Below are 7,608 nucleotides of genomic sequence, written 5' to 3' on the forward strand. Positions count from 1 at the left end.
TTACTTGTGTCATGCACAAAGTAGATGTCTTAAGCGACTTGCCAAATCTATCGTTTGTTAACAAGAAATTTGTGGAGTGGTTGAAAAATGAGTTTTAATGACTCCAACCTAAGTGTATGTAAACTTCCGACTTCAACTGTATTTCCCTCAGATTACACAGACCCACAAAGAATTCTAAAACTAATCCAATTTTGAGAAACTCCCATATTTAATAGGTGAATACCACAGTTACCATCACAGCAGCAAGATTTGCAACCCGTTGACACAAGAAAATGTCAACCAGTGAACAAACACTATACGGTCTTCCTTCTGGTGTGTGTAACTGTAATTTGACAGCCAGCCAAACCCATTTAAAAAGAAACGGAATCGTTGTGAGGATTCCAAAATCCTCCAGTGTTTTATTGATGAAACAAAGTGAAAAAGCAATGCTTCAAAGGCTTTAATAACAAGTATGGCAGGAGATAACCAGAAGTGCGGCAACCGTTCTCAACAATGACTCTTAACTAAATTATTCCTGGTGCCCTTCTCAGCGCCAAAGAAAAATCGCAAGCTAGATGCCGTTAAATAGAATGGCCACCGGGTGGCGCATATAGAAATGGAAATACAGTGCATTCGGAAAGTATTCAGACCCCTTGACTTTTTCCACATTTTGTTACGTTACAGCCTTGTTCTAAAATTGATTCAATAGTTTTTCCCCCTCATCAATCTACACACAATACCCCATAATGACAAAACAAAGCAAGGTTTTTAGAAATGTTTTCAAATGTATATAAAAGAAAATGAAACATCACATTCAAATAAGTATTCAGACCCTTTACTCAGTACATTGTTGAAGCACCTTTGGCAGCACCTTTCAAGTCTTCTTTGGTATGACGCTATTCAGACCTCTTGACTTTTTACACATTTTCTTATGTTGCTTACGTTATTCTAAAATTGATTCAATAGTTTTTCCCCTCATCAATCTACATACAATACCCCATAATGACAAAGCAAAAACAGCTTTTTATCAATTTTTGCAAGTAAAAAACAACAACTGAAATATCACATTTACATAAGTATTCAGACCCTTTACTCAGTAATTTCTTGAAGCACCTTTGGCAGCGAGTCTTCTTGGGTATGACGCTACAAGCTTGACAAACCTGTATTTGGGGAGTTTCTCCCCTTCTTCTCTGCAGATCCTCTAAAGCTCTGTCAGGTTGGATGGGGAGTGTTGCTGCACAGCTACTATTTTCAGGTCTCTCCAGAGATGTTCGATGGCTTCAAGTCCGGGCTCTGTCTGGGCCACTCAAGGACATTCAGAGACTTGTTCCGAAGCTACTTCTGTGTAGTCTTGGCTGTGTGCTTAGGGTCGTTGTCCTGTTGGTAGGTGAACCTTCGCCCCAGTCTGGGGTCCTGACCACTCTGGAGCAGGTTTTCATCAAGGATCTCTCTGTATATTGCTCTGTACATCTTTCCCTTGATCCTGACTAGTCTCCCAGTCCCTGCCACTGAAAACCATCCTCACAGCATGATGCTGCCACCATGCTTCATCGTAGGGATGGTGCCAGGTTTCCTCCAGACGTGACACTTGGCATTCAGACCAAAGAGTTCAATCTTGGTTTCATCAGACCAAAGAATCTTGTTTCTCATGGTCTGAAAGTCCTTTAGGCGCCTTTGGCAAACTCCAACCGGGCGGTCATGTGCCTTTTACTGAAGTGTGGCTTCCATCTGGCCACTCTACAATAAAGGCCTGATTCGTGGAGTGCTGCAGAGATGGTTGTCCTTCTGGAATGTTCTCCCATCTCCACAGAGGAACTCTGGAGCTCTATCAGAGTGACCATCAGGTTCTTGGTCACCTCCCTGACCAAGGCCCTTCTCCCCCGATTGCTCAGTTTGGCAGGGCGACCAGCTGTAGGAAGAGTCTTAGCGGTTCCAAACTTCTTCCATTTAAGATTGATGGAGGCCACTGTGTTCTTGGGGACCTTCAATGCTGCAGACATTTGTTGGTACCCTTCCCCAGATCTGTGCCTCGACACAATCCTGTCTCGGAGCTCTACAGACAATTCCTTCAACCTCATGGTTTGGTTTTTGCTCTGACATGCACTGTCAACGGTGGGACCTTATATAGACAGGTGTGTGACTTTCCAAATCATGTCCAAGCAATTGAATTTACCACAGGTGGACTCCCATAAATTTGTTGAAACATCTCAAGGATGATCAATGGAAACAGATGCACCTGAGTTCAATTTCGAGTCTGATAGCAAAGGGTCTGAATACTTACCATAATTTCCGGACTATAAGCCGCAACTTTTTTCCCACACTTTGAACCTCGCGGCTTAAACAATGACGTGGCTAATATATGGATTTTTCAAAAAAACACATTCTGTGACGTGCTCAGTTTTTTGGTGGCATGAAGCTTTCATTAGACCAATGAAATTGCCGAACGGGTTAAGGTCAAACAACTTTTTTGTTTACTGTTTAGATTAAATCGAGCGCTCTCAAACTTCCCATCATTCTGATTAGGGTAGTCATTTTGTCACCCTCATGGCAAAGACACGGAGAAATGCATATGATGCAGCTTTCAAGTTGAAGACGATTGATCTGGCTGTTGGAAATGGAAATAGAGCTGCTGCACGGGAGCTTGGTCTTAATGAGTCGATGATAAGACGTTGGAAACAGCAGTGTGAGGAATTGACTCAGCGCAAAAAGACAACAAAAGCTTTCAGAGGGAAGAAAAGCAGATGGCCCGAACTAGAAAATGAGCTGGAAGACTGGGTCAACACACAGGGAGCAGACGGCTGAGGTGTTGCGGCTTATAGACATGTGCGGCTTATTTATGTTCAAAATAATATATATATTTTTTTAATTCAGTGGGTGCGGCTTATATTCAGGTGCGCTCAATAGTCCGGAAATTACGGTATGTAAATAAGGCATTTCTGTTTAAAACATTTTATACATTTCAAAATTCCTAAAAAACAGTTTTTGCTTTGTCATTATGGGGTATAGAATTGATAAGGGACATTTTTTATTTAATCCATTTTAGAATAAGGCTAGTAACATAACAAAATGTGGAAAAAGTGAAAAGGTCTGAATACTGTCTGAATGCACTGTAAACCCTGAATGAGGCAGAGCAAATACCATTGTAAATACAACTCATTTATTTTCCCTTTTGTACTTAAACTCTTCAATATTTTTTACAACACTGTACATCCCCACAATATAACATTCGAAATGCCTCTATTCTTTTAAAACAGTGTAATGTTTAGTGTTTATTTATGATTGTTTATTTCCCTTTGATTCGTTATTTATTTCACTTGCTTTGGCAATGTATGTTTCCCGTGCCAATGAAGCCCTTTTGAATTGAATTGTGAGAGAGAACGAAAGAGACCCTCAGGGGATGAGATTTTAGCCTGATCTGTCGCAGCTCTCTCAGGACCTTAATCCTGTTCCATCACTCTGAGATGAAACACCGCACACATACGAGAGGCAAGCAGGAAGCACTGGGTTCCGGGGGGGGTTTAGGGTTTCACTGCCTTGCTGAAGAGAACAACGGCAGTAGGTACTGATTACAGAAACCCTCCAGCCCTGGGATTCAAACCACCAATCCTCCAGCTGCTGGGCTAACTCTGGAACCTAAATCCAATCAAATCAAATCAAATCGTTTTAGTCACATGCACACGGTTAGCAGATGCTATTACGAGTGTAGCGAAATGCTTATGCTTCTAGATTCGACAGTGCAGCAGTATCTAACAGGTAATATCTAACAATTCCACAACAAAACCTAATATCTATCAAATTCCACAACAAAACCTAATACAAACAATCTAGTAAAGGAATGGGATGAGAATATATAAGTATAAAATATATGGATGAGCAATGACAGAGCAGCTAAGATGCAATAGATAGTAAAGAATAGATAGTGAAGGATACAGTATATGCAGTTGAAGTCGGAAGTTTACATACACTTAGGTGGAGTCATTAAAATGTGTTTTTCAACCACTCCACAAATTTCTTATTAACAAACGATAGTTTTGGCAAGTCGCATAGGACATCTACTTTGTGCATGACACAAGTAATTTTTCCAACAATTGTTTACAGACAGATTATTTCACTTATAATTCACTGTATCACAATTCCAGTGGGTCAGAAGTTTACATACACTAAGTTGACTTTGCCTTTAAACAGCTTGGAAAGTTCCAGAAAATTATGTCATGGCTTTAGAAGCTTCTGATAGGCTAATTGACACCATTTGAGTCAATTGGAGGTGTACCTGTGGATGTATTTCAAGGCCTACCTTCAAACTCAGTGCCTCTTTGTGTCACGCTTGTCGTTGGAAATTGAGGACCAAAACGCAGCAGGTATGTGTATGCTCATCTTGTTTATTAACTTCCAAAAAACGAACGTACAAAAATAACAAAAAAACACGAACGATTGACAAACTGACAGTCTGGTAAGGCACTAGGCTAAACACAGAACAATCACCCACAAAAGCAAACACAAACACACCCTACTATATGGGACTCTCAATCAAAGGCAGATAGACAACACCTGCCTTCAACTGAGAGTCCCAACCCCAATTAATCAAACATAGACATACACTCACTAGACTCCACATAGAAATACATAAACATAAACCAAAACCCGGAATTACTAAATCAAACACCCTTTTTACAAAACACACCACCCTGAACCACATAAAACAAATACCCTCTGCCACGTCCTGACCAAACTACAATACTAATGAACCTATATACTGGCCAGGACGTGACAGTACCCCCCCCTTAAAGGTGCTAACCCCGGAAGCACCATAAAACGAAAAAAAAAAAAAAACAACCCCAACCAACAAAACCAAAATTCCCCTCTACTAAAGGGAGGGAAGGGAGGATGGCTGCCGTCAACGACGGCACTGTGCTACACCCCCCCTCCCCAACCCACCTATATCTGGAGGTGGCTCTGGTTCCGGCCGTTCCAGGCTGTCGGGCCACTCTGGCATCGCCGAGGGGCAGTCGGGCCAGTCTGGCATCGCCGGGGGGCAGTCGGGGCAGTCTGGCATCGCCTGGGGGCAGTTTGGCCAGTCTGGCAGTTCGGGACAGTCTGGGCAGTCTGGCAGTTCGGGACAGTCTGGGCAGTCTGGCAACTCGGGACAGTCTGGGCAGTCTGGCAACTCGGTACAGTCTGGGCAGTCTGGCAACTCGGGACAGTCTGGGCAGTCTGGCAACTCGGGACGTTCAGGGCAGTCTGGCCACTCCGGCAGTTCAGGGCAGTCTGGCCACTCCGGCAGTTCAGGGCAGTCTGGCCACTCCGGCAGTTCAGCGCAGTCTGGCCACTCCGGCAGTTCAGCGCAGTCTGGCCACTCCGGCAGTTCAGCGCAGTCTGGCCACTCCGGCAGTTCAGCGCAGTCTGGCCACTCCGGCAGTTCAGCGCAGTCTGGCCACTCCGGCAGTTCAGCGCAGTCTGACCTCTCTGGCGACTGTTGACTGGCGGGCAGCTCTGACGACTGTTGACTGGCGGGCAGCTCTGACGACTGTTGACTGGCGGGCAGCTCTGACGACGACTGTTGACTGGCGGGCAGCTCTGACGACGACTGTTGACTGGCGGGCAGCTCTGACGACGACTGTTGACTGGCGGGCAGCTCTGATGACGACTGTTGACTGGCGGGCAGCTCTGATGACTGTTGACTGGCGTGGCTGGGTTGACGCACTTGTAGCCTGGTGCGTGGTGCTGGTACTGGGCTTACCAGATTATGAACACGCACCTCCAGGCTAGTGCGGGGAGCGGGAACAGGACGAGTCGGACTGGGTTGACGCACTTCCGGGTCCGCACGAGAGACAGGAGCTGGAAACCCAGGGCTATGGAGGCGCACAGTCGGTCTAGATCTTACCTCCTGCACAACCCGCCTTGGCTGGATGGAACTAGTAGCCCTGTACGAGCGGGGTGCTCGTATAGGGCAGACTGGGCTGTGCAGGGGCCTGATGGTAGCCGTGCGTAGAGCGGGAGTTGGGTAGCCTGGTCCTCGGAGGCGTACCGGCGACCAGATGCGCTGCGCAGGCATCCTCCTACCAGGCTGGATGCCCGCTCTAGCACGGCACCTGCGAGGGGCTGGAATAACGCGCACCGGACTGTGCGTGTGTATGGGTGAGATAGTGCGCTCCTCAGCGAAACATAGCGCTCTCCACCCCATACACTCCTCCATATAACCACGGGTAGCTGGCTTCCGGCTCTTCTTACGCCTAGCCAAACTACCCGTGTGCCCCCCCCCAAAAAAATTATTGGGGGTGCCTCTCGTGCTTCTCCCTCAGCGCGTCCATGGCCTCGTACCTACGCCTCTCTGCCTTGGCTGCCTCAATTTCCCACTGCGGGCGGCGATACTCCCCAGCCTGGTGCCAAGGTCCTGCCCCGTCCAGAACTTCCTCCCAGGTCCACTTCTCCCGCCAGTCCAACTCGAATTCCCTCTGCTCCTTCCTCTGCTGCTTGGTCCTTGAGTGGTGGGTGATTCTGTCACGCTTGTCGTTGGAAATTGAGGACCAAAACGCAGCAGGTATGTGTATGCTCATCTTGTTTATTAACTTCCAAAAAACAAACGTACAAAAAAACACGAACGATTGACAAACTGACAGTCTTGTAAGGCACTAGGCTAAACACAGAACAATCACCCACAAAAGCAAACACAAACACACCCTACTATATGGGACTCTCAATCAAAGGCAGATAGACAACACCTGCCTTCAACTGAGAGTCTCAACCCCAATTAATCAAACATAGACATACACTCACTAGACTCCACATAGAAATACCTAAACATAAACCAAAACCCGGAATTACTAAATCAAACACCCTTTTTACAAAACACACCACCCTGAACCACATAAAACAAATACCCTCTGCCACGTCCTGACCAAACTACAATACTAATTAACCTTTATACTGGCCAGGACGTGACACTTTGCTTGACATCATGGGAAAATCAAAAGAAATCAGCCAAGACCTCAGAAAAAAATTGTAGACCTCCACAAGTCTGGTTCATCTTTGGGAGCAATTTCCAAACGCGTGAAGGTACCACGTTCATCTGTACAAACAACAGTACGCAAGTATAAACACCATGGGACCACGCAGCCGTCATACCGCTCAGGAAGGAGACGCGTTCCGTCTCCTAGAGATGAACGTACTTTGGTGCGAAAAGTGCAAATCAATCCCAGAACAACAGGAAAGGACCTTATGAAGATGCTGGAGGAAACAGGTACAAAAGTATCTATATCCACAGTAAAACGAGTCCTATATCGACATAACCTGAAAGGCCGCTCAGCAAGGAAGAAGCCACTGTTCCAAAACCACCATAAAAAAGACAGACTACGGTTTGCAACTGCAAATGGGGACAAAGATCGAACTTTTTGGAGAAATGTCCTCTGGTCTAATGAAACCAAAATAGAACTGTTTGGTCATAATGACCATCGTTATGTTTGGAGGAAAAAGGGGGACGTTTGCAAGCCGAAGAACACCATCCCAACCGTGAAGCGCAGGGGTGGCAGCATCATGTTGTGGGGGTGCTTTGCTGCAGGAGGGACTGGTGCACTTCACAAAATAGATGGCATTATGAGGCAGGAAAATTATGGGGATATATTGAAGCAACAT

The 7,608-nt window shown here is 45.8% G+C and overlaps 1 protein-coding gene across 12 annotated transcripts in view; it reads right to left on the reverse strand.

The window, feature by feature from the left end:
* dab1a (DAB adaptor protein 1a) overlaps positions 1 to 7,608 on the reverse strand; it is an 88,235-nt gene that overhangs the window by 37,263 nt on the left and 43,364 nt on the right. The gene's annotated exons all lie outside the window — the stretch shown is intronic.

This window comes from Salmo salar, chromosome 23, assembly GCF_965601325.2.
Source record: "Salmo salar chromosome 23, fSalSal1, whole genome shotgun sequence".
Taxonomy (NCBI): Eukaryota; Metazoa; Chordata; class Actinopteri; order Salmoniformes; family Salmonidae; genus Salmo; species Salmo salar.